General features: G+C 44.7%; 1 protein-coding gene across 5 annotated transcripts in view; it reads left to right on the top strand.

The window, feature by feature from the left end:
- Positions 1 to 27,805, top strand: part of elmo1 (engulfment and cell motility 1 (ced-12 homolog, C. elegans)) — a 308,339-nt gene that overhangs the window by 214,286 nt on the left and 66,248 nt on the right. Inside the window, exon 1 of one of the 5 annotated variants that reach the window (XM_078415065.1) lies at positions 10,530 to 10,921. The exons of the other annotated variants lie outside the window; for them this stretch is intronic. The gene's annotated coding sequence lies outside the window, so the exon portion shown is untranslated. Of the gene's footprint in view, positions 1 to 10,529; positions 10,922 to 27,805 lie in introns of those variants that run through there. 5 annotated transcript variants of the gene reach the window in all.

Below are 27,805 nucleotides of genomic sequence, written 5' to 3'. Positions count from 1 at the left end.
TGCAGGAAAGAACCGCAGATACTGGTTTAAATCGAAGGTAGACACAAAATACCGGAGTAACTCAGCGGGACAGGGAGCTTCTCTGGAGAGAAGGAATGGGTGACGTTATTTTTTAACCTTTTGAATGAATGGAACAATTTTCAATTTGTTCAGATTCAAGTTAATTTCATATTGATCATTTAGGTTGCACTAATGGCACATTAATTAGTTTGTACTTGTTCAATGAGAGATTGATTGGCTTCTACTTAATCAATTGTAGCTGCTAATTGTTTTGTCATGTGACTCAATAGACATAAACAAGATGTAAACATTTAAGTCTTGTGTTTCTATCTAAAAAGTCTGCATCAACAAAATGTAATTTACAATGTAACAATCACTCCAATTTTAGGTAACTATAAAACCCTCTCCCTCTCCCTTCTTACCCCTGTTCCTCACCTGGATTCGCACCTATATCTCCTTCCACTCCACCTGCATTCCTTTCTCGAGCACAATTTGCAACTCCTCAATCCTATTGTCTCATATATCTGTCTTTTCATCTCTGGCCTTTATCCACCATCTGCCTATCATCTAACCTTCCACATCTATATCCACCTATCACTTGCTCCTCTTTTTGAAACAGAAAAATAGGTGCAGGAGTAGGCCATTCGGCCCTTTGAGCCAGCACCGCCACTCAATATGATCATGGCTGATCATCTAAAATCAGTACTCCGTTCCTGCTTTTTCCCCATATCCCTTGATTCCTTTAGACCTAAGAGCTAAATCTAACTCTCTCTTGAAAACATCCAGTGAATTGGCCTCCACTGCCTTCTGTGGCAGACAATTTCACAGATTCACAACTCTCTGATTGAAAAGGTTTTTCCTCATCTCAGTCCTAAATGGCTTACACCTTATTCTTAAACTGTGACCCCCCTGGTTCTGGACTTCCCCCAACATGGGGAACATTTTTCCTGCATCTAGCCTGTCCAATCCTTTAAGAATTTTATATGTTTCTATAAAGTTTTCCAGCTTTATTCCCGACCCCACTACAATCAGTCTAAAGAAGGCTTCCGACCCAAAACGTCACTTGCCCATGTTCTATAGAGATGCTGCCTGACCCGCTAAGTTACTCCAGCACTTGTGTCTTTTTTTTGTAAACCAGCATCTGTCTTTTTCCTAGGTAGACACAAAATGCTGGAGTAATTTAGCGGGTCAGGCAGCCTCTCGGGAAAGAAGGAATGGGTGATGTTTCGGGTCAAGACCCTTTTTCCTTGTATCTACTCTCACTAAAATGGTGTTGCTGATTTATCTTGTGCTGTCAACAAACAGGGCTTTCTGAGAATCTGATGGCTAATGTATTGGGCATGCAAAAATCCACAAATTGGATATTAGACCAAATTTCTGAAAGATTTAAGCAGTGCCAACATATTTATCAATTAATCATTACAAAGCGAAGGTATTTATTCACAAAATGCTGGAGTAACTCAGCAGGTCAGGCAGCATCTCAGGAGAGAAGGAATGGGTGACGTTTCGGGTCGAGACCCTTCTTCAGACTGATCATTACAAATTATTTCAAAAAGTATGTGGTACATAATTGACGAGTACTCCCTTTTGGCTATGAAAGAAACAAACTACTTAAAGTTCGTACAGGAAAGAGTAGAGTGCAGAAGGAGAACACACAGTTTTTCCAAATAAGTTTGAGAGAGCTCTTTAATTGGTTCCATGACCCAGCCCATTCTCGGAGGCTCCACATATACAATGACTCGGAAGAAGAAACGTGGCCTATTCATTTTCTTCAGAAACGCTGCCTGACCCACTGAGTTACTCCAGCATTTTGTGTCTATCTTCGGTGAAAACCAGCATTTGTAGTTCCTTCCTACACACACACACACACATGCATTGTTCTCTACTCTTCCTACCTTTACGTCCCAAATTCTTCCCAGGGTCTGACAATATTTCATCTCCCCCAGTTTCATAAGTTATAGGAGTAGAATTAGGCCATTCGGCCCATCAAGTCCACTCCGCCATTCAATCTTGGCTGATCTATGTTTCCCTCTTAACCTAATTTTCCTGCCTTCTCCCCATAACTCCTGACACCCTTACTAATCAAGAATTTGTAAATCTGCACCTTTAAAATACCGACTGCGGCAATTCATTCCACAGATTCACCATCCTCTGACTAAAGAAATTCCTCCTCATCTCCTTTCTATAGGTATGTCCTTTTATTCCAGTGCTATGGCCTAGACTCTCCCACTATTAGAAACATCCTCTCCAGGTCCACTCTCTGCAGACCTTTCACTATTCGGTAAGATTCAATGAGGTTTCCCCCTCATCCTTCTAAACTCCAGCGAGTACAGGCCCAGAGCCGACAAACGCTCATCATATCCAAAGTTGGATCGTCGCCAACATCCTCCAAGTGTTTCCCAAACAAACTGATTGACTACTTTTGTTTATTATTGTCACGTGTACCGAGGTGCAACGAGAAGCTTTTGTTTGAGTGCTATCCAGTCATAGAAACAAGTGTACATGATTACAATCTAACTGTCCACAGTGTAAATATAAAGGGTAAAGAGATAAAGCCATTTATCTTTGGCTAATATGAAAGTAACAATTTTTAAAATGATCCAGTTGGAACTGCAGATGCTGGTTTACAAAAGAAAAGACACAAAGTGATGAAGTAACTCAGCTGGTCAGGGAGCATCCCTGGAGATCGAGGGCAGGTGACGTTTTGGGTTGGGACCCATCTTCTGACTGATGCTCAATCAGTCTGAAGAAGGGTCCAGAAATGAAACTATATGGAATTACTTTAACTAATTTCATGGTTACATGGTTTGATCACAACGTCATAGTTTGATGCACCATCTCGTAGTTTCAACTTCCGAGGTATTTTTTTCCACCGGAAAAAAAACAGTTTACCATCACTCAAAGAAAATAATCCATTAAAAAATCATGTCAGGTATTTTCAAAGAAATACTCCTGTTTTCAAATGGACTGCAGCAACACGAGGTTACCACTGTGGGTCGGCATGGACAGCTGGTTGGGCAGGTCCTGTTTGAGGGATGATGGAGGAGAGCAAGAAATTATTGCTCATGATTTCCACTCTTAGCAGCCCGTCCATCTGTGGAATCATCACATCTGATACCCTACCATCTGGCAGGTAAGTTAAAGAGGCCATGAGTCTGAAAGTGCATGCTGCTGAGCAAAGAACAAGCTACACCGAATGTAAAATGATAAAAAGCACCCATTACTCACCCATTGAATGGCATTGATTGAAAGCCCGACACAAAGTGGATGTGGAGAGGATGTTTCCAGTGGTGGAAGAGTCTAGGGCCAGAGAGCACTGCCTCAGAATAAAAGGGTACCCTTGGAATGGAGATGATGAGGAATTGTCTATCGAGAGAGGTGTCTATCTGAGGAGGAATTTCTTTAGGAAAGAACTGCAGATGCTGGTTTAAACCGAAGATAGACACAAAATGCTGGAGTAACTCAGAGAGAAGGAATGGGTGACGTTTCGGGTTGAGTCTGAAGAAGGGTCTCGACCCGAAACGTCACCCATTCCTTCTCTTCAGGGTTGCTGCCTGTCCCGCTGAGTTACTCCCAACATTTTGTGTCTTATGAGGAATCTCTTTAGTTTAGTTTAGAGATGCAGCACGGAAGCAGGCCCTTCAGCCCACGGAGTCCACGCCGACCAGCGATCCTAGCACACTGGCACTATCCTACTCACACTAGGGGAAATTTTACAATTATGTCAAGCCAATTAGCCGACAAACCTGTCCGTCTTTGAGGAGTGGGAGGAAACCGGAGCACCCGGAGAAAACGCATGTGGTCACGGGGAGAATGTACAAACTCTGTACCGACAGCACCGACAGTCAGGATCGAACCCGGGTCTCTGGCGCTGTGAGGCAGCAACTCTACCGCCTTGCCTCCCTGATGTGGAAGGAGAGTACATTTTGGTGGAGGTGGAGGTAGAGGAGTGAACCAGATCAACTCGAAGTGAAAACCTGCTAAGTCTGCAAATTGTGGAGGTGATCAGTGAATTTCTTAAATACCTTCGATTTGTACCAGCATCTGCAGTTATTTTCTTACACTACCTGTTGCTCCACTGCGATTTCTCCTCAAGGTATGTCCACTTTGAAGAAGTTCTCCTCCTCTCTTCGACGAGTGTTTAGCAACGTGCTCTCTCACTGCTCCCCCCTGTGTGATTACTCCTGCCCTCCTATAGTTCCTCTGTCCCTCTCTTCCCCTCCTCCTTCCCAGATCTCCCTTAATCTTCCTGTCTCCACCTATATCCCCCCTGACATCAGTCTGAAGAAGGGTCTCGACCCAAAACGTCACCCATTCCTTCTCTCCTGAGATGCTGCCTGACCTGCTGAGTTACTCCAGCATTTTGAGAATAAGTACCTTCGATTTGTACCAGCATCTGCAGTTATTTTCTTATACTACATAGTGAATGTAGAGATATCGGAAGGCGGAGTTAGGAGCAAGGGAAATGTTCTTCTGATTCTGGGAAAAGAGGGAAAGACATTTTTGCTTTTTTTTTTGGCATAGTCTTCTTTCTTTTAGAATTTTGTGTCATTTACCTATGATTTGTTTCTGTGTGTTTGCCTGTGTCCCCGTGCTTGTGATGCTGCAGAAAGCAAGATGTTTCATTGTATCTGTGCCTCACCATACTCATTCATATGACAATAAACCTGAACTTGAGCGGAGGCGCTAAAAATAAAACACAAATGAAAATCAATGGTGTAGGAAAATTCGTGGTTGCAGAGAAATATGACGAGCCGCAGTGTGAGCAATCACTTTACATTTAATGGCATTCTCAGATGGCATTCTGAGGCACGGTGGCGCAGCGGTAGAGTTGCTGCCTTACAGCGAATGCAGCGCCGGAGACTCAGGTTCTGATGACGCTGATGCTGGGCTCACTAATGGCACGGTGGCGCAGCGGTAGATTTGCTGCCTCAGGTTCGATCCTGACTACGGGCGCCGTCTGTACGGAGTTTGTACGTTCTCCCCATGACCTGCGTGGGTTTTCTCCGAGATCTTCGGTTTCCTCCCACACTCCAAAGACGTACAGGTATGTAGGTTAATTGACTGGGTAAAATGTAAAAATTGTCCCTAGTGTGTGTAAGATAGTGTTAACGTGCTGGGATCGCTGGGCGGCGCGGACTCGGTGGGCCGAAGGGCCTGTTTCCGCGCTGTATCTCTAAATCTAAATCTAAAAATCAGATAGTTTGCTGCTTGCTGCCATTTCTAGGGTTTATTGTTACTTACGCCAAAGAAATCTGCTCTCAGCAATCATCACTCCAAAGATATCTACTAACAGCTTGGAACAGCTTTCACCAGCTCGTTAGCATTAATTGTCTGAGCTTTAGCATCGCAGGAACTGATGGTTTCCATAGTAAAAAGAACAAGTTGGTGTGAAATAAGGAAGAATGCTCTCCGTTTTTTAAAAAGTGCAAATGGGGTGTAATCAATTGTGGTGGAATTCAGGTAAGCTGCAAGGAATTACCCAAACACCCTTTCTTGAGATGATGTGAACAACTACGTTAGAAACGCGGAGAAGTGAGAGGAGGCAATTTAAATCAGGTGTTGCATGGAGCTTTACTTGAGACAACCCAGTTTGTGGAGGAAGATATATATGAAAATAACTGCAGATGCTGGGGTACAAATCGAAGGTATTTATTCACAAAATGCTGGAGTAACTCAGCAGGTCAGGCAGCATCTCGGGAGAGAAGGAATGGGTGATGGGAATGAGAGAGGAAGATGCTTTTTTGAACTGAATTGAAAGATACAGCACGGAAACAGGTCCTTCAACCCACCAAGTTAACGCCGGCCATCGTTTCAGCCGTTTTCAATGTGGGCCGCACAGTGGCACAGCGGAAGAGTTGCTGCCTTACAGCGCCAGAGACCCGGGTTCAGTCCTGACTACACGTTCAATCTGTATGGAGTTTGTACGTTCTCTCTGTGACCACGTGGGTTTTCTAGATCCGGGCGCTCTGGTTTCCTCCCATACTCCAAACATGTGCAGATTTCTAGGTTAATAGGCCTCTGTAAAAATCGCCCCTAGTGTGTAGTGCAACACAGGTGATTGTTGGTCGGCACGGTCCCAGTGGGCCGAACGGTCTGTTTCCATGCTGAATCTCTAAACTAAACTCAACCACCCTAATACAATACAGAGCTTTATTGTCATTCGATACCGAGATACCGAACAAAATTACATTTCCAGCAGTCACAGAACACAAAAAAAAAAGAACACAAGACACACGACCCCAACACAAACATCCGTCACAGTGACTCCAAACACTGTGATAGAAGGCAACAAAACTTCCTCTCTCTTCCCCCATGCCCACGGACAGACAGCTCGACCCCTACCGAGGCGACCTACCCACACAGGCCCCGCATAATAGTCCTATGTTGTCCCATTTTCGCCTCCACTCCCTGCACACTGGGAGTAATTTACAGTGGCCAATTAATTGACAAACCCACATGTCTTTGAGACCCACGCGGTAAACCCACGCGGTCACAGAGAGCATTTGCAAACTCCACACAAACTGCACCCCAGGTCAGGATCGAACCCAGCTCGCTGGCACTGTGAGGCCGCAGTTCTACCAGTTGCGCCACTGTGACACCCCAGATTTTAATATTTATGTTCTGTACTCCCAGAGATTGCTCTTCCTTAATGTAAGGTGGTATACCCTCGTGGAAACATGGCACTGAAAGGTATAAAATCACAAACAATTAGGTTCAAATCCACTGCTTGTTTCTTCATTTCCCCAAGGATCTAATTATTGTTTAGAGAGGTTACAGGATTTCCTCTCGCTGATGTTTGACAACTACTCTGATTTAACTATTTTATTCGTTTAGTATGTTGAATTTTAAAGGCAGATAAGTCATTACAGGGTAATGGGGTACTGATTGAGAAAGATCAGCCATGATCACATTGAATGGCGGTGCTGGCTCGAAGGGCCGAATGGCCTACTCCTGCACCTATTGTCTATTGTCTATTATCTGGATATTTATTGTGTGAAAGACCAAATAACGTGCATCCAAGTAGCTCATCCTTGCTTTATTATCAATTTGGTGGTTCAGCTACAAGGAGCGGCACGGTGGCGCAGCGGTAGAGTTGCTGCCTTACAGCGAATGCAGCGCCTGAGACTCAGGTTCGATCCTGACTACGGGCGCAGTCTGTACGGAGTCTGTACGTTCTCCCCGTGACCTGCGTGGGTTTTCTCCGAGATCTTCGGTTTCCTCCCACACTCCAAAGGCGTACAGGCTTGTAGGTTAATTGACTGGGTAAAATGTAAAAATTGTCCCTAGTGTGTGTAGGATAGTGTTAATGTGCGGGGATCGCTGGGCGGCGCGGACTCGGTGGGTCGAAGGGCCTGTTTCCGCGCTGTATCTCTAAATCTAAATCTAAAACTTTTAATTTTGTGACTGAATTATCCCCGTATCAAAAATACAGAGAGAGACCATTTGGAACTGCAGATGTTTGGAATCTTATGTAGAGCACAAAGTGCTGGAGTAAATCAGCAGGTCAGGCAGCGTCTCTGGAGAACATGGATATCTGACATTTCGGGTCAACAACAAAGCATTTGATGCAGTTAGTATTCCTTGGTATCCCTTTCACTGCCTCTCACACTAATGATCTGTTTAATTTAAACCGTGCCATGCATCATGTCAAGTCTCTGTATATTCCACGTATCATTGGGGAATCTGGAGTGTGCCAAGCGGCAGCAGAGATGAACAATACTCGCTGGAATTTAGAAGATTGAGGGGGGATCTTATAGAGACTTACAAAATTCTTAAGGGGTTGGAGAGGCTAGATGCAGGAAGATTGTTCCCGATGTTGGGGAAGTCCAGAACAAGGGGGTCACAGTTTAAGGATAAGGGGGAAGTCTTTTAGGACCGAGATGAGAAAGTTTTTTTTCACACAGAGAGTGGTGAATCTGTGGAATTCTCTGCCACAGAAGGTAGTTGAGGCCAGTTCATTGGCTATATTCAAGAGGGAGTTAGATGTGGCCCTTGTGGCTAAAGGGATCAGGGGGTATGGAGAGAAGGCAGGTACAGGATACTGAGTTGGATGATCAGTCATGATCGTATTGAATGGCGGTGCAGGCTCGAAGGGCCGAATGGCCTACTCCTGCACCTATTTTCTATGTTTCCAATAAAAGGAGTATGAATTGGTTAAAGTACAAGCACTATCCCTCACTGCAGAAAGTGCCAAATAATGTTTTGAATTGAATTAGCAGAGCAGAAGAATTCACATTAAAAGTTATTGTACTGTTGCTATGTCAGGTAAAAGAAGACATTTTGCATATTTGATCACCTAGTCATGTAGCTTTTGCGAGAGTACAGAGGTGGACTCTCCAGAAAAAGAGAGTGGTTTGAATTGATGCTAGCATCTCTCTTCAATTAAACATGTCCCACAGTATTTTTAACACAACGAAAGTATCTTGCTAAATGCAGTGCTGCAATGTTAATAGACAGTAGACAATAAACAATAGACAATAGGTGCAGGAGGAGGCCATTTTGGCCCTTCGAGCCAGCACCGCCATTCAATGTGATCATGGCTGATCATTCACAATCAGTACCCCGTTCCTGCCCTCTCCCCATACCCCCTGACTCCGCTATCTTTAAGAGCTCTATCTAGCTCTCTCTTGAAAGCATCCAGAGAATTGGCCTCCACTGCCTTCTGAGGCAGCGAATTCCACAGGTTTACAACTCTCTGACTGAAAAAGTTTTTCTTCATCTCCGTTCTAAATGGCCTACCCCTTATTCTTAAACTGTGGCCCCTGGTTCTGGGCTCCCCCAACATTGGGAACATGTTTCCTGCCTCTAACGTGTCCAATCCCTTAATAATCTTATACATTTCAATAAGATCCCCTCTCACCATTCCAAATTCCAGTGTATACAAGCCTAGTCACTCCAGTCTTTCAACATACAACAGTCCCGCCATTCCGGGAATGAACCTAGTAAACCTACGCTGCACGCCCTCAATAGCAAGAATATCCTTCCTCAAATTTGTTAAAAGCAGTATTCCATTTTCCCACCACCCCAATCCACAAACAGCAATGAAATATATGAAGATGGACACAAAAGGCTGGAGTAACTCAGCGGGACAGGCAGCAGGACCCGATACGTCACCCATTCCTTCTCTTCAGAGATGCTGCCTGATCCACTGTGTTGTTCCAACACTTTGTGTCCTCCAGTCAAGAATGCTTAATTGTCGTATGTACCAAAAATGGAACAATGAAATTCTTACTTGCAGCAGCATGACAGATCTGTAATGGATTAGTACGGGTGTCAGAGGTTATGGGGAGAAACCAGGAGACTGGAGTAAAGAGGGAGAGATAGATCAGCCATGATTGAATATAAGACAACAACTGCAGATGCTGGTACAAATCGAAGGTATTTATTCACAAAATGCTGGAGTAACTCAGCAGGTCAGGCAGCATCTCAGGAGAGAAGGAATGGGTAGAATGGGTGGCCATGATTGAATGGCATCTTAGATTTGACGGGCCCAATGGCCTAATTCTACTCCTATCACTTACGATCTTAAGATCTTATCACAGTAATTACAGATAAAACAGTCAACAAAAGAAAGTTCAGTAACATTTTAAAAAAACCTAATGTTAGTGCAAACAAAAGCTTGTGATCTCTACTGCAAACCAAGGCAGTTTGTAGCTTATTTGGTGTTTGTAATGTTCAACAGCAGAATGCACGTCCAGCCTATTGTTCAGAAGCTGGCAGTCAAAAACGAAGCCCATGACATTCTCAATCATTCTGGGAGCAAAGTAGAAGCACTTGAATAAATTACAAATGACAGGTCCTCCCCATTGCAACTTTCATCGAATAGTTAATAAGGCAGCGTGAACTGCAACATTTCCAAACCACCACTATAATCCCCGCTACGGCAATTAAATTTATTGCCCATTAATCTCGATGTGACGTTAGGATGCTTGAAAAATCAGCTGCAAAAAAACAATGCCTTGTTTTATAACACTGGTGGGGGGAAATCTCAACTTGCTTTATCGGCGAAGTCAAAATTTTCAGGTAGTCCGATTTCTCAATTGAACTATTTGTTATATTAAGCAATTTCCAGTTCTTTGCGTGTCTTTTTCTCTCGCTGCGGGGAACTTGGACTGAGGGCAAAAATGGAAGAACGTATCAGTCCAGCCGGCAGTTGGAAGAAAGATTCTGTCAGCCTGTAGGTTAAAATTAAGGAACAAGTATAAAAGGATGGGCCGGTGGTGCCTCTAATGAAGCTGACAGCAGCTGTTCACAACAGATCTTGACTTGCTACCGGAGTCTGTTTCCATGGTAATGGGAAATGGTAATTACTGAACCTAGGCTCTTTTTCTCCCTGCACTCCATGACATATTGGTGATTTTAATGAATTTGATCTCTCTCTCTCTCTCTCACACTCTCCCTCTCTGTCGCCGTTTAATTGTCCTGCCCCTACATCTCCTGCCTGACAGGCTGCCAGACATGAGACCGGGCTGTTAGTGCGTGCATGATGCTCGCAGCACCGAGGGAAGCTGGAGGAGTGGGCAGGACATCCTCCTCGACATCTTTAGCCACCTCCCGCGATTGGAAGTTAGCGCCACCACACTGGCCAATCCGCACTCCGGCAGGTGGAGGTTATTTCTATAAACACATGCAAAGCCGCGCACTCCCCTTCAGATTTGGAGCTTTGCCGCTTCAAATTGATTCCAGCTCGCCTGCCTGGGACGGACTGAAAGTGTTCTCTTTTGAAGCATTCTGCATCGCAAGAGCTCCGTTGAGAGGCTGTCTGTTTCATAGCGTGCGCCGGTAGTCCTGGAGAAAGATAGTTTCTTCCCCGGCAGCCGCCCACCTCTCCAACCCCCCGCCCCACACCCTTCCCTGTTCCTTTAGAGCTCCGTAAATAAAGATTTGCAACCTGCCACTATGGACCAGCAGCATCTGTGTGAGTAGCTGTTATCTGCACAGAATTGGACCTATTCCTTGCATGCAGAAGGTTTTTTTAAAAATTGACTGGCATGTTATGCCTCTGTTTTGTCGTACCTGGCATAAGTAGCTTTGAGATTTTCAGGTTTCGCAGCTGTTCGTTTTTTCCCCTCTCTCTTTCTCTCCCTGTTTGTGGATCCTAATTTTCCCATCGGATTTATCCCCGTGTGCATATTAGCTTACAGGGAAAACCAGCGGATTTTTGAACCTCATTGATAATAATCATCACTTCATAGTTCTACTGCTCCCAATGCCGTGTATAGAACAAGTCGTGTTAATAGTTCATTAAGTGTGCAATCATATTGTATTAACGGTTAGTAATATTGCCAAATCCATGGTGGGAAACGCTTCCAAGATTGAAATGTTAACCATCACTGTTATCAACAGAAATTTAAAGCAATATTTGTTTTGCTGCAGAGACTTCATCATCTGAGATATCCACCCATGAAAATAACATTTAACTTCATATTTAGGAACCCAGTTTGGAAGAGAATGTGAATAAGTAGCTAGCTAAGTGTGGTTAATGAGACGGTGTAATTTTTGACTCAATTTCATTGAATTCTCTGAAGTAACTTTGAGCTGTTTGCAGATTCATGTTGGGGTGATCTCTGGAGAAAAGGAAATGGTGAGGTTTCAGGTTGAGACTCACCCAAACTTCGCAAATCCTTCGATTTTGTCATTTGTGAAAGACCTCCCATCTTGCATGTGCTACGAGACAACATCCCAAGGATCTCGACCCGAGATGTCACCTATTCCTTTTCTCCAGAGATGCTGCCTGGCCCGCAGAGTTACTCCTGCCTTTTGCCTCTATCATCGGTTTAAACCAGCATCTGCAGTTGCTTCCCACACAAATTCTGTTAGGGCAGAATTCCTTTAAATTGGATGTGAACTGTGCTTAAAATGGATTAATGCGAGTTGTGTCAACAATTGTAGCTCAGGCGGTTCTGTGTCCCATTGAGGTAGCTGGAACGGAGGAGAAATAGGGGGTAAGAATAGGACTGTGTAACCCGATGCTGTGGTCAACATCTAAACTGACAAGTGCGAGGGCGGCAAGGTGGCGCAGTGGTAGAGTTGCTGCTTTACAGCGAATGTAGCGCCGGAGACTCAGGTTCGATCCTGACTACGGGCGCTGTACTGTAAGGAGTTTGTACGTTCTCCCCGTGACCTGCGTGGGTTTTCTCCGAGATCTTCGGTTTCCTCCCACACTCCAAAGACGTACAGGTTTGTAGGTTAATTGACTGGGTAAATGTAAAAATTGTCCCTAGTGTGTGTAGGATAGTGTTAGTGTGCGGGGATCGCTGGGCGGCGCGGACTTGGTGGGCCGAAAAGGCCTGTTTCCGCGCTGTATCTGAAATATGAAATATGAAATCACGAAATGACGGGAAGGATGTAGCACAAGGGAATAGCAAAAAATATCAAGCAGTGAATCAGGGGAACCTGTCCCAAATTGGGGGCAATTCACAGTTATTAGTCCCTCCTACATGACAGGATGGGAAGGGATGGGGTGGACTAATATATCATGGATGTCTTGGAGGGCAGCACAATGGCACAGTGGCAGAGCTGATGCCTCACAACGCCAGAGACCCCGGTTCGATCCTGGCTACGGGTGCTGTCTGTGTGGAGTCTGTATGTTCTCCCCGTGACCCGCATGGGATTTCCCCGGGTGCTCTGGTTTCCTCCCACGCTCCAAAGACTAACCTGTAGGTTAGTTAGCTTCTGTAAATTGCAAGTTGTCCTAAGTGTGTGTCGGAAAGTGCTAGTGTACGTGGTGACCGCAGGGTCTGCACAGACTCGGTGGGCCGAAGGGCCTGTTTCCGCGCTGCATCTCTAAAGTCTAAAGACTTCACTCCAAGCTTCGGACACTTCAACATGGGAGTTCTTCAGTGATCCCTTATTTGTGCAAATCAGAACAGCACCTTGGAGCGGGCAAGATAGAATTGAAAAATTGACTGAAAAAGTATTGGTTGTGATTTTCAATAAAGTGTTACACCTGCTCCAAATGTTGCAAACCATAAACTGCTCCTTTGCGAAGATCAGCTCTCAACATTGTTCCTTTTCATTAAAATAACTTTACTACCCAGTCCCCCTTTCCTGTGGGAGTTTCATGATATCAAACACTTGCTAGTTTTCTGAGCCATCTGTCCATCTTACCACTTTGCTAAAGAAAAATTATTCGTTGGAACTTCGATGTGTCATTTAACTTGTGTTGTCTCTGAATACATTATGTAAATCTAGTTTTAAAGAATTTTGTGGGGTTTTTTGTTTTTGTTTTGTTGTAGAAATCTTTAGGCTGGGGATATTTAACCACGGAGCCTGGCTGATGAAAAACTGGGATGGGAATGTGCAGATAAATTCCAGTTGCCATTTCTCAGTGACAGCAACCTGAATCTTTGATTGTAGTCAGATCCCGCTGGTGTGATCAATCTCTGATTGCTGCATCAATGGGGGTTTGTGAGATGAGAATGAATTTAATGCAGGAAAACCGACAAAACTCCTTCAGAGAGTTTTAAGATATCGTTCACTTTTATACACTTGCATACGCGTCAAAACATTTAAAGCGTTGGGAATGGGTGAAGTTTGAGCTGTTTTGAAAATTTCAAATAAACAGGGCGGCACTGCGGCACCAGACACATGGGTTCCATCCTGACTACGGGTGCTGTCTGTACGGAGTTTGCACGTTCTCCCCATGACCCACGTGGGTTTTCTTCTGGATCTCCGGTTTCCTCCCAAATAGGTACATGTTTGTAGGCTAATTGACTTGGTATAAATGTAAATTGCCATAGACTTGGTGGGCCAAAGGGCTTGTTTCCGCACTGTATCTCTAAACTAAACTTAGCTTCTGAGTGCTGAGTACTTTTGTAATTGAACTGTGTATAAGCCGATCAGTCTTTCATGGGAAGGCAGCCGAGATGTCATTTGTACCCATTTTGATTGCGATGCTGTTTCACTTTGCAGTGGCTGAGATCACTGCATCAGTCAGTGGTCAATCTGAAGATTTTCAAAAGACATTAATGTACATGTGCAAGCACATCTACCTTTGTTGATAAGCCTCCCTTTCCTACCTCAGGGGCACTCCAGGGTATTTTAGAGCCGTCAAAGCTGTTAACACCAAAGACACAAAAAGTGCTGGCATAACCCAGTGGGTCAGGCAGCATCTCTGGAGAGAAAAGATGGGTGACGTTTCGGGTCGGGACCGTTCTTCAGACCGAAAGTAGGGGATCGGGTAGAGAGCCGGAAGCGAGAAAAGACGAAGAGCAATCCGGGCCGGCCACAAATGACCTCAGGCAGTGCATGGTAAGCCCATTGTTGCCCACCCCCTACTTTCAGTCTGAAGAAGGAACAATGGGCCTACCAGGGCATCAGCCTGCTTGAGGTCACTCGTGGCCAGCCCTATTGTGTCCTGGACTTTCCTCAACTCCAGCTCTTCAACCCTCCCCACCCTCTACTTTCAATCTGAAGATGGGTCCCAACCCAAAACGTCACCCATCCTTTTTCTCCAGAGATGCTGCCTGAGCTACACCAGCACATTTGCGTCTATCTTTAGTATAAACCAGCAACTGAAGTTCTTTATTTCTACTAAAGCTGTAAACACTGCAGCCAATTTCCGCATAGTAATAACCCTAAAGCAGCAAGATTACCCCCAGGAGCAAGCTATCTTGCTGGATTGCTTGCTTAAAAATAAGGTTGCTTGCTTAAAACAAGGTCTGACAAGGGCCTATTGGCTGATGATTTGTTAATTAAAGTTAATTTTACAAAGCTCTCCAAATAGATGCATCTCAAGTAAAGTCAGAAAATACTCAGCAGATCAGCCAATGCGTGTAGAGATGGAAACAAAGTTAACGTTGAAAGTGCAGAGAATCTGAAATGTTAACGTGGGCACAGCGGTAGAGTTCCTACCTTACAGCGCCGGAGACCCGGGTTTGATCCCGACCACGGGTGCCCCGTCTGTACAGAGTTTGTTCGTTCTCCTCGTGACCTGCGTGGGTTTTCTCTGAGATCTTCGGTTTCCTCCCACATTCCAAAGACACACAGGTTTGTAAGTAATTGGCTTGGTGTAAATATAAAAAGGTCCCTAGTGTGTGTTGGATAGTGTTAATGTGTGGGGATCTCTGGTCAGTGCAGTCTTGGTGGGCCAACGGGCCTGTTTCCACACTGTATTTCTAAATTTAAAAAACTAAACCTAGGTTCACTCCTCATCAGAGCCACCTTTCAGAAAATGTTATTTTCTGTATTAATTTTAATTTATATGCTGTAATTGTAATTTTTTTTTTGCACAATCCGCAGGCATTGCCACTTTCATTTCACTGCACATCGTGTATGTGTATGTGACAAATAAACTTGACTTGACCTGATCTGCTGAGTGTTTCCACTATTTTCTGTTACTGTTCCGATTTCCACCAACTGGGCGGGTTGGCATGGACTCGGTGGGCCGAAGGGTCAGTTTCCATGCTGTATCTCTTAACTAAACTAAACTAAACTGCAGTTATTAGTGCAGGAAGGAACTGCAGACTCTGGTTTACACCGAAGATAGGCACAAAATGCTGGATTAATTCAGTGGGACAAGCAGCATCTCTGGAGAAAAGGAATAGGCTCCGTTTTGGGCCGAAACCCTTCTTCAGACTCGAACTGCAGTTTTTTTTTGCTTTTTGCTTGCCGTTTTTAGTAATGATTGTAAATTATCAAACTTGTAACTCTCACCTTTCGACTGAAAACCCAGCAATCAAAAATATCAACACAGCTGCTTCAGAAAGGGCATTTCTGTGATTTGTGGTTGAATGTAATTAATATAAATGTAGGAAGTGCTGCATTATCCTCATTGCTTAATAAAGCTAATGGCCTTGTGTTAGTGGTTAGTAATCCAAAAATGAAACAGATAACATTAGAGTATAAATGTAATAACAAGAGACTGAAGAAGCTGGCCCATACCAAAGATAGACACAAAAGGTTGCTGCACGGTGGCACAGCGGTAGAGGTGCTGCCTTACAGCGCCAGAGAGGCAGGTTTGATCCTGACTATGGGTGCTGTTTGTACGTTCTTCCCGTGACTGCGTGGGTTTACTCCAAGTGCTCCGGTTTCCTCCCACACTCCAAAGCCTTATAGATTTGTACATTAATTGGCTTGGTAAAATTGTAAATTGTCCCTAATGTGTGTAGGACAGTGCTAGTGATCGCTGGTCGGCGTGGACTCGGTGGGCCGAAGGGCCTGTTTCCACCCTGTATCTCTAAACTAAGCTAAACTAAATGCTTGAGTAACTTAGTGAGTCAGGCAGTATCCCTGGAGAAATGGATAGGTGATGTTTCAGGTTGAGTCCGAAAATGGTTAGGTGTTGGAACTTGATTCGAAACATCACCTATCCATTTTCTCCAGAGATGCTGCCTGACCCGCTGAGTTACTCCAGCATTTTGTGTTCAGCCAACATTAGAGTTTGTGAATGATCCATGTCTATGTCCACAGTTGTCTCCATTTTGACATTTTTTAAAGGAGGATATTGTAATACATGAACTGATTCTACAAGTTACTTTTTATTCCACCCTTGCCTTTGGATAAATGTTGCATCTGACCTGAAGTGGGATAACTCTACACTAACGTGGTGAACGGGTGTCAGGGGTTATGGGGAGAAGGTAGGAGAATGGGGTTGAGAGGGAAAGATAGATCATTCATGATTGAATGGCAGAGTAGACTTGGCCTAATTCTGCTCCGAGAACTTATGAACTTATGTGGGAGTGCATTTTTCAGGTGCAATTCCTGGTGGAGTTATTACATAACTCAGAAAAACCTTCGCGCTTGAACCATCTTTGTAGAAATGGGAGTGAAGATGGTGTGTATTGATTAACGCACCATAAAACACCAGAAAGCATCACGGGCAGACAGGTCGTTGATCAGCCTCTGCAGGTGCACTATCCAGCAGTTGTCACGGGACTGCTGGCTTGAAGGCTAGTGTGGGAATTGGCGGCTTTGTGGCCAGGATACGAAAATAGATGGAGAACGTACAAACTCCGTACGGACAACACCTGTAGTCAGAATCGAACCCGGGTCTCTGGCGCTGCAAGGCAGTAGCTCTACCGCTGCGCCACCGTGCCGCCAAGTGTATCTGAGTTTTGAGCAACAGCCTAGCAGAAGGGTCCCAATAGACAATAGACAATAGGTGCAGGAGTAGGCCATTCGGCCCTTCGAGCCAGCACCACCATTCAATGTGATTATGGCTGATCATTCTCAATCAGTACCCCGTTCCTGCCTTCTCCCCATACCCCCTGACTCCGAAACGTCGCCTATCCGAGGATGCTGCCTGACCCGTTGAGTTACTCCAGCATTTTGTGACTTTCCTCTTAAGGTAGCAGTGCTCTACAGACAAAATGGAAACATTGTGCATCTGGGAATGATGAACAGTGGTCATTAAGAGCAGGATGGTCTTAATGATGCATAAAGTTCTGAAAGGCTGAAGGTGGTGACCTCAGACCCATGACCCAGGCAGTTATATTATTGCAGCTGGGAACTTGTCAACTACCAATGTCCAATCCGTCAACTACCATTTTGTCACTGAACAAAATATAACTTTTGTGCCTGGTTGATAATTGGTTTCAAACCTTGTATTCCAAGATGGCGCCCAACCCAGGCGACCATTTGCGTGCTAGCCACAGAAGCAGATCTACAATCACATATTACATCCGTTCCACAATTTTATCTCGTGGGATAAATAAAGTTCTATCGTGTCTGTACACTGCGAATGGTTCGTTTGTAATCATGTATTGTCTTTCCGTTGACTGGTTAACAAGCAACAAAGAAAGCTTTTTCACAAAAGGCTGGAGTAACTCAGTGGAACAAGAGGCACCTTTGGATAAAAGGAATGGGTGACATTTCGGGTTGAGACCCATCTTCAGTCCCGCTGAGTTACTCCAGCATTTTGTGTCTATCTTCGGCGTAAACCAGCACCCACAGTTCCTTCCTACACAAAAAAAGCTTTGTGCTGTACCTCGGTACACGTGACATTAAACTAAACTGAACTGAACTGATTTGTTGAGTCTTCTAAAAGTCAATGCAGTATTCTCTGATTACCTCTTTGGAGCTTTAGATGAGGTGTTGTGGTGCGATCTTTGGAACAACCGTGGTTGGAATGGATCTCACATCGAATTGTTGGCTAGTCACAATGCACAGGATCTACGAAGGATTCATTGTTCACCTGCTGGAGTTTTATTTGTTAAGGGGATTAAACGACAATGGAATTAATGCAAGCCATCTGTGTTATTGACTTATGGTCAGCCGCGGCCTAATTGAATAATGCCGATCTGAGAAGCGGAATCCTCTGCTCTTGTTTATACGTTCCTCTTATTACGCTTTCCCTCCAGTTACTCTCTTTGTAGACAAAGTAAGTCATAACGTCATAAGTGATAGGAGTAGAATTAGGCCATTCGGTGTAGGACATGGGTAGGAAGGAACTGTAGGTACTGGTTTGAACCGAAGATGGACACAAAAAGCTGGAATAACTGAATGGGCGGCACGGTGGCGCAGCGGTAGAGTTGCTGCCTTACAGCAAATGCAGCGCCGGAGACTCAGGTTCGATCCTGACTACGGGCGCCGTCTGTACGGAGTTTGTACGTTCTCCCCGTGACCTGCGTGGGTTTTCTCCGAAATCTTCGGTTTCCTCCCACACTCCAAAGACGTACAGGTATGTAGGTTAATTGACTGGGTAAATGTAAAAATTGTCCCTAGTGTGTGTAGGATAGTGTTAATGTGCGGGGATCGCTGGGCGGCGTGGACTCGGTGGGCCGAAGGGCCTGTTTCCGCGCTGTATCTCTAAAAAAAAAAACTCAGCGGGTCAGGCAGCATCTCTGGAGAGAAGGAAGATGAAGCATCTCGACCCAAAACGTCACCTATTCCTTTTCTCCAGAGATGCTGTCTGACCCGCTGAATTACTCCAGCTTTTTGTGTCTGTACTCTCTTTTTAGAAATATTTTAATCCTCCAGCCTCCTATGTATGCACTGTGCCAATACAATACAGACGGTGGGCATTACTTAAAATTGCAGGAGGTGCACTGAAATCTAATGGCGTCATTTGGTCTGCACAGAATCAGGGCTTCAGATTTCCACATCAAGGCGTGCTTTTGTGTCACTTTTAACATAATGTCCCACTTGAAGTGACAGATGATTATGAACATTGCCCAGTTATCAAGGTTATTTTTGTCCTATTTTCTCAGATTCCTGTCCGCACAACTTACTGAGAGCCTTGAAACTGACTCCATGTGGCACTCATTTCATTCTGTATCAGAATCTCTGTGCATGTAGCTTTAAGGCATTTGGTGTTCAAATAATGGTTTCTAATACTTTGTAGAATTGCACATGACAAGTTGTTATTTTGTATTAAGAGGAATTGAACATGGAATGCCATCTCTGGCATGATGTTGTTTCCTGCTACTTATTTATCGTTTCTGATTTTGCCGCGTTCACATCTTGATTTGCTTTCCCTTGCTCATTTGCAATTTGCAGTTCCAATGTTCCTTCTCGAAATTGTAACGGGTTATTGGTAAATGTGCGTAGGAGGGGAAAAATCACAAAATATCTAAATTAGACCAAAGTATTGGAGAAAATTAGTGGGTCAGACAGCATGGCTAGGTGACACTGAGTCAGTGAATTTCTGAGTTTTGAATTTTGTTTAAGGCAGAGACAGATAGATTCTTGATTAATACAGGTGTCAGAGGTTATGGGGAGAAGGCAGGAGAATGGGGTTAGGACGGAGTGATGGATCAGCTATGATTGAATGGCGGAGTAGACTTGATGGGCCGAATGGCCCAATTCTACTCCTATTCCTTATGACTTTATGAGTCGGGACCCTTCTTCAGACTGACTGGGGGGAGGAGGAGTGGAGAAGAAGGATAGAAGAGATGAGGGGAGTACAAATCCTGGCAGGTAATAGGTTGATACAGGTGAGGGTGGATGGGGGTTGTTCTGCGCTCCTCTCTTCTAGCTTTCTTCCCCCCCCCCCCCCCCCCCCCCCAAACAGTCTGAAGAAAGGTCCTGACCCGAAACATCACGTATCCATGTTCTCTGAGCTGAAATGAGCTTGGGGACATCTGAACCATGTGCATCAACGTCTTGCATTGACAAGCCGAATGGGCTGCAATCAAGATGGGTCCCAACCGAAACATCACCTATCCATGTTCTCCAGAGATGCTGCCTGACCCCGTGAGTTACTCCAGCACTTTGTGTCCTTTGTGTAAACCATCTTCTGCAGTTCCTAGTTTCCCCAAAATATCCACCTGATGGTCTCAGCACTGTTGCCGTATCTGTGGAATTACTTATTCATTATTACTTGAATTAATACATTGAATGACTTGCCCATCATGCACATCAACTAGATATTGTAATATACTTGGTGACCTAAAATAGTTATTTTTACAGGGACCAATGATGGGAACAGATAAGGTTAATGCTCAGACTCTTTTTCCCAGGGCAGGGGAATCAAGAACTTAGAAGGCACGGGTTTATGAGGAGAAAGATTTATCGGGAATCTGCGGGGCAACCTTTTCACTCAATGGAATGAGCTGCCAGAGGAGGTAGTTGAGACAGGTACAATAACAATATTTAAAAGGCATTTGGACAGGTACATGAATAGGAGATGTTTAGAGGGCTATGGGTCAAACGTGGGTAAATGGGACTAGCTGAGATGGGGCATCTTAGTCGGCATGGACGAGTTGGGCCAGTTTCTATGCTGTATGACTCTATGACTCGGGTAAAGGCCATTAATGCGTAAGTGTAATAACATTGGAAATAGTTTAAATAGCAAACATCTCCTATCCATGTTCCCCAGAGATGCTGCCTGACCCGCTGAGTTCCACCTGTACCGTGTGTCTTTATTGAAAATAGTTGTGCAACTCTCAAAAAGGGACTGGAAAAGACAGCGAGAGAGAGAGGGAGAGAGAATGTATTGAAACCAAGCACATTAAAAGCTGGGGCCTGACGAAGAAAAGGAATCGGGGGGGTATGAAAAGGTACGGAACAAATCAGAGTCACCACTGAAGGCCAAGGAAAGTTGGAGCCCACAACAACCTACAATGGACCTTTGTGGGCTCCACCTTTCAATAGACAATAGGTGCAGGAGTAGGCCATTCGGCCCTTCGAGCCAGCACCGCCATTTAATGTGATCATGGCTGATCATTTCCTTGGCCATCGGTGACGGCTCCGATTTGCTCTGTACATTTTCACGCCTCTTCTTTCCCTCTCCCTTGGCACTCAGTCTGAAGAAGGCACTCGACCCGAAACGTCGCATATTCCTTTTCTCCAGATATGCTGCCTGACCCGCTGAGTTACTCCGGCATTTTTTGTGCCTTATCTTCGGTGTAAGCCAGCATCTGCGGTTCCTTCCTACACATAAGAAAAGGAATCATTGCATTAATACAACGGAGAGCAGACTTAGAAATGCAATTAAAGGAGAGCTGGCAGAACCACAGCTTTATTTATACAACCCTTAGACTTCATCAGAGGAATTGAAATTACTTTCAATCTGAGAATTTATGCCTCAGCGATGTTTGAACAAAGAATGTAACAAAGGGAAGAAAAAAACATCTTTCATGGGCATTGCAAGGAGTTGTTATACGTTTCCTTCCTAATGTTCATCTGCCAAAGGCCAGGAGCTTTAGATAGTTCCTCTGTCCCTCTCTTCCCCTCCTCCTTCCCAGATCTCCCTCTATCTTCCTGTCTCCACCTATATCCTTCCTTTGTCCCGCCCCCCCCTGACATCAGTCTGAAGAAGGGTCTCGACCCGAAACGTCACCCATTCCTTCTCTCCCGAGATGCTGCCTGACCTGCTGAGTTACTCCAGCATTTTGTGAATAAAGGCCAGGAACTAATAAGTAATCGCTCTTGAGAATGTAAGCTCTATTCTGAGATCTTCGAGGTGTTGGTTGTAGAGAAGATAGCTCCCCAGCAGTGTTAAAATCATCGGCTGCCAACAGCTCCTGGCTGAGGTTGGAAAGACTGAGTTATCATATGCTGATTACACAAAGCAATCTGTGCATTTCAGTCTGCAAAGTGGTGCTAAATTTCCAGGAACATTTGATGCTGTGAATTTTAATGTTTAGGGGCCGTGGCAGCTGAAGGCACCTAAGCCAGTGGTGGTAGATGTAACCCCGGGGATGCTGGAGAGGATAGAAGTGAAACACTTTCATCTTGCAGGATTACAGAGCTGAAGGAGTGTTTCAGAGATCTAATTGGACGTGATGAGAACATAAGACATAGGAAAAGAATCAGCCCATTGAGTCTGCTCCGCTATTCGATCACGGCTGATCTATTTTTCCCTCTCAACCTCATTCTCTGCCTTTGACACCCTTACTGATCAAGGACATATCAATCTCCATTTCATAAATACCCAATGACTTGACCTCCACAACTGTCTGTGGCAATGAATTCCACAGATGCAACAGTGCATTGTGGTAAATGTAAATAATCTAAATTAAACTGATGTAGTAAGGTGGTGATTGTTGGTCAAAGATGGCTACACCTGGAAATACCTTGATATTAACTTTCAAAGTTATGATCAATCAGCATTCTTCTCTAATTTATTAAAGGGCTGCACGGTGGCACAGCGGTAGAGTTGCTGCCTTACAGCACCAGAGACCCAGGTTCGATCCTGACTACGGGTGCTGTCTGTACGGAGTTTGTACGCTCTCCCCGTGACCTGCAAGGGTTTTGACTGGGAGCTCTGGTTTCCTCCCACACTCCAAAGACGTACAGGTTTTTATGCTAATTGGCTTCAGTAAAATTGTGAATTGTCCCTAGTGTGTGTGGGATAGTGTTAGTGCATAGGGATCGCTGGTCGGTGGGGCAAAGGCCCTATTTCCGCGCTGTACCTCTGTAGCCCTATGCAACACCAGAGACCTAGGTTCGATCCTGACCTCGGATGTTATCTGTGTGGAGTTTGCACATCTCCCAGTGTCCACGTGGGTTTCTCCGGGTGCGCCCGTTTCCTCTCACACCCCAAAAAAGTGCGGGTTTGTAAGTTAATTGGCCACTTTAAATTGTCCTTAATGTGTTGGGAGTGGATGAGAAAGTGTGACTAACATAGATCTAGTGTGAATAGGTGATCAAATCATGGCTGATCCACTTTTCCCTCCTAACCCCATTCTCCTGCCTTCTCCCCATCATCCCTGACACCTGTACTAATCAATAGGATAAGTGCGGGTCAGCTGAGATTGGTTGTGTATGGTCGGTCAGCTTACTAGTTATTTGGCTAATATTAAAGGGCTGCACGGTGGCACAACGGTAGAGATACTGCCTGACAGCACCAGAGACCCAGGTTCGATCCCGACTACGGGTGCTGCCTGTACGGAGTTTGTACGCTCGCCCCGTGACCTGCAAGGGTTTTGATCATAACTTTGTTGGTCAGTTTATTGATCACTTTGTTGGTCAGTTTATTGATCACTTTGTTGGTCAGTTTATTGATCACTTTGTTGGTCAGTTTATTGATCACTTTGTGGGTGATGTTTGTCAGTTTGCTCTCAGTTCAGTTCACCACCGCATTCTGGAGTTTGGGGGTTAGTCAGCGTGCTGGTCACTTTAGGCTTTAAATTAGAGATACAGAGCAGGAAAAGGGCCCTTCGGCCCACTGAGTCCATGCCGTCCAACAATTACTCCGTACACGAGCACTATCCTACGCGATAGAGATCATTTACAACTTTACCGATGCCAATTAACCAACGAACATCTCCCTCTTTGGAGTGTGGGAGGAGCAGCCGGAGAAGATCCATGCACTTACAGGATGAACGTACACAACTCCGTACAGACGGCACCTGTAGTCAGGATTGAGCCTGGGCCTCTGGTGTTGCATGGGAGCCACTCTGTGCAACACTGAGCAGATTACGTTGATCAGTTGAGTGGTTTAGAATACAACTAGGAGATATTAATCACTTTGGTTGGGTTATCTTTGTGAGCTTGGATTTTTACCCTTCGTGGTGCAGTACACTAATCTGTATGGTGCTTGGTAAATGTTGCTCTTGCCACTTGTCATTCATTTATATCTAAACTCTGGAACTAGGCACAAGAAATCCAGAGGTCGTGAGAGATTGTAAAAGATATATTTATGGAACTTTGAATCCCCGCTCCCTGAGATATTGTTTACATTTTGCTTTAAAAATCATCATTGCAGAAGTGTAAGAAAATAACTGCAGATGCTGGTACAAATCGAAGGTATTTATTCACAAAATGCTGGAGTAACTCAGCAGGTCAGGCAGCATCTCAGGAGAGAAGGAATGGGTGACGTTTCGGGTCGAGACCCTTCTTCAGACTGAAGTGTCAGAAGTGTCATCAGTGGTTCCAAGTTATCGCCTATGTTGGATGCAAACATATTGGGTGGCACGGTGGCGCAGCAGTAGAGTGCTGCCTCACAGCGCCAGAGACCCGGGTTCGATTCTGACTCCAGGTGCTGTCTGTATGTAGTTAGTACGTTCTCGCCGTGATCGCGTGGGTTTTCTCTAGGTACCCCGGTTTCCTTCCACACTCCAAAGACGTATATATGTTTGTAGGATAACTTGGCTTTGGTAAAAATTGTAAATTGTCCCTAGTATGTAGGATAGTGTTAGTGTGCGGGGATCGCTGGCTGGTGCGGACTCAGTTGGCCAAAGGGCCTGTTTCTGCACAGTATCTCTAAACTAAGCTAAAACTGAAAGCCATTATTACACATTTTGTGTGAAACTAATTAAGATTTGTGCTGCATGTTTATGTTTGGTGTATTTCATAAAGTGCTGGGTCAATTATTAATTCAGTCCTGTTTTTGACTAGAGCATGAAATATTTGGGTTTGGTTTTGCCTCATCACAAGATTAATCATTTAGTAACAGGTTATAAAGAGCCTGTTACATCTGCAGCACATTGCCCCCTTTCCCTAATGGCTAAGCTGATAGAAAGCAGTGAGCAGCTGGCTTGTGGAGACTCTGGCTTCTGCCGTGAGGGGTATTCCAATTAGTTTATGGATTGAAGAGTGACAACCGCTCATGTTTGATGGAGAGCAAGGGGGGGGGGGAAGCCAAGTTCTCACTTCTGATCACTATAAATCTCTCCAGGATATCTCTCACTCCCTTACTAAATCTCCCTTTCTCACTGCCTTACTAAATCTCTTTTTCAAGTGCTCCTCTGAAGTATCTTGTGAAAGGCTGCTTTACTAATCCTCTCTCTTATTAATTCTCTCTCACTTTTACTTAAACTCCCTCCGTCTCTCCCTTCCTCTGTTTCTTACTGAATCTCTCTCTCGCTTTCCCTCTGTCTCTTTCTCTGTCTCTCTTACCGAATCTCTCCTCTCCCTCTGTCTTTCTGTCTCTCTCTTTCCCTCTGTCTCTCTTTCTTTCTGTCTCCCTCTGTTTCTCTCTTACTGTTTCTCTCTTAATCTCTTTCTCTCTTTCTCTCTCTCTCTCTCTCTCTCTTTCTCTCTCTTTCTCTCTTTCTCTCTGTCTCCCTCTGTTTCTTTCTTACTGTTTCTCTCTTAATCTCTTTCTCTCTTTCTCTCTCTCTCTCTCTTTCTCTCTTTCTTTCTCTGTCTCCCTCTGTTTCTCACTCTCTCTCTCTCTTTCTTTCTCTCTCTCTCTCTCTCTTTCTCTTTCTCTTGCTCTCTCTATCTCTCTCACTCTCTCTCTTTCTCTTTCTCTTTCTCTTACTCTTACTCTCTCTATCTCTCTATCTCTCTCTCTCTCCCTCTCTCTCTCTCAAAATCTCTCTTTCTTAAAATCTTTCTTTCTTAAAATCTCTCTTTCTTAAAATCTCTCCCAGTGCCTACCTTTCTCCATCTGCTCCCGCCTCTCCTCATCTGGCCATTTAGTGCAGACATAAAGCTCTAGCTGTAATGTCCAATTGCGCTCACAGATCAAAAGCTTTATGATGCACTTAGTCGTGGATGGTGCTTGAATGTAGAAAGATATCTGCAGGATTAAATTAGTAATGAGGGATGTGTTAGCATTAAAAATGTATCAGCAATGTACACTTTGAGTTATAGATTAACAAACGTCAGGTAGCCCGAACATTCACTGCCTGCAGCACCCATTTATAAGCATGATTTCCTGTCTCTCTTGACAATCACAGTTCAGATTTTGCTTTCAAATTAGATCAAACTCCATCTCTGCAATGATAGTGTGTAGACGTTGTCAATATCTCTGCTTGCTTTGTGGTTATTTTCTCGCAGCTAATAACGATCTATTCTACGTTTTCCTTGATCTCCCGTTTCTGCTCTCCAGAGATGCTGCCTGACCCGCTGTGTTACTCCAGCATTTTGTGTCTATTGTCAAAAGACCTGACAGTTTACTGCCGTCTTGCTTAAATTGGCAGAATAGCAAAATGTCAAATGTACGGGATTCCCCTCCCCCCACTCCGGTTGCAAGTAGTGGCCAAAGCCGCTGATTCACGCCGACTGCTGTGGCTGTGACTGAAGACAACACTCATTAACATTAGGTTTCGATTTAGGTTTATTATTGTTGTGTGTACCGAGGTACACTGAAAAGCTTTGTTTTGCATGCTATCCAATCAGAGATCAGGGGCGGCACTGTGGCGCGGCGGTAGAGTTGCTGCCATACGACGCCAGAGACCCCGGTTCGATCCTGACTACGGGTGCTCTCCATATGGAGTTTGTACGTTCTCCCCGTGACCTGCGTGGGTTTTCCTCCGGGTACTCTGGTTTCCGGCTGCACTCCAAAGACGTGCGGGTTTGTAGGTTAATTGGCTTCAGTAAAGATTGTAAATTGTTCCTGGTGCATGTAGAACAGCGTTAGCGTGTGGAGGTCGCTGGTCGGCGCGGACACGGTGGAAGGGAAGGCCTGTTTCTGCGCTGTATCTCTAAACTAAACTAAAGATCAGGTAATGCTGCACATAAAGACAACGTGTAATATTATAGACAATAGACTATAGACAATAGGTGCTGGAGTAGGCCATTCGGCCCTTCGAGCCAGCACCGCCATTCACCTTGATCATGGCTGATCATTCACAATCAGTACCCCGTTCCTGCCTTCTCCCCATACCCCCTGACTCCGCTATCCTTAAGAGCTCTATCCAGCTCTCTCTTGAATGCATTCAGAGAATTGGTCTCCACTGCCTTCTGAGGCAGAGAATTCCACAGATTCACAACTCTCTGACTGAAAAAGTTTTTCCTCATCTCAGTTCTAAATGGCCTACCCCTTATTCTGAAACTGTGGCCCCTTGTTCTGGACTCCCCCAACATTGGGAACATGTTTCCTGCCTCTAACGTGTCCAACCCCTTAATAATCTTATACGTTTCGATAAGATCTCCTCTCATCCTTCTAAATTCCAGTGTATACAAGCCTAGTCGCTCCAGTCTTTCAACATATGATAGTCCCGCCATTCCGGGACTATCTCCAAATGTTGGAGTAACTCAGCAGGTCAGGCAGCATCTCTGACCTGCTGAGTTACTCCAGCATTTTGTGAATAAATACCTTTGATTTGTACCAGCATCTGCAGTTATTTTCTTATAATATTATCTGATCTGACTTGGAGGCTTTCACAAAATACCTCAGAGGACTACTTGTGTAATATAGTCCCGGTTGCAATGTGGGAAATGCAACAGAAATTGTGTGCACAGCAAGAGACCCACTAACAGCAGTTTTGGTCGTGATCAGGTAATGGATGGACGAGTGGCTACCACAGGCACTTCGTGTTTTAAGCAGCGATTACTTCAGTGAAAAGCAGCATGTAATTCAAAAAGATAGACACAAAAAGCTGGAGTAACCAGCATCTCTGAAGAAAAGGAATAGATGACGTTACGGGTGGAGATCCTTCTTAAGACTGAGAGTCAGGGGAGAGGGAACCGAGAGATATGAAAAGGTACATAGAACAAATTAATGAAAGATATGCAAAAAGAA

This window comes from Rhinoraja longicauda, chromosome 2 (genome assembly GCF_053455715.1).
Source record: "Rhinoraja longicauda isolate Sanriku21f chromosome 2, sRhiLon1.1, whole genome shotgun sequence".
Classification (NCBI taxonomy): Eukaryota; Metazoa; Chordata; class Chondrichthyes; order Rajiformes; family Arhynchobatidae; genus Rhinoraja; species Rhinoraja longicauda.
Note: the sequence above shows the minus strand (reverse complement) of the source record. Positions and strands in the feature narration are given on the sequence as shown.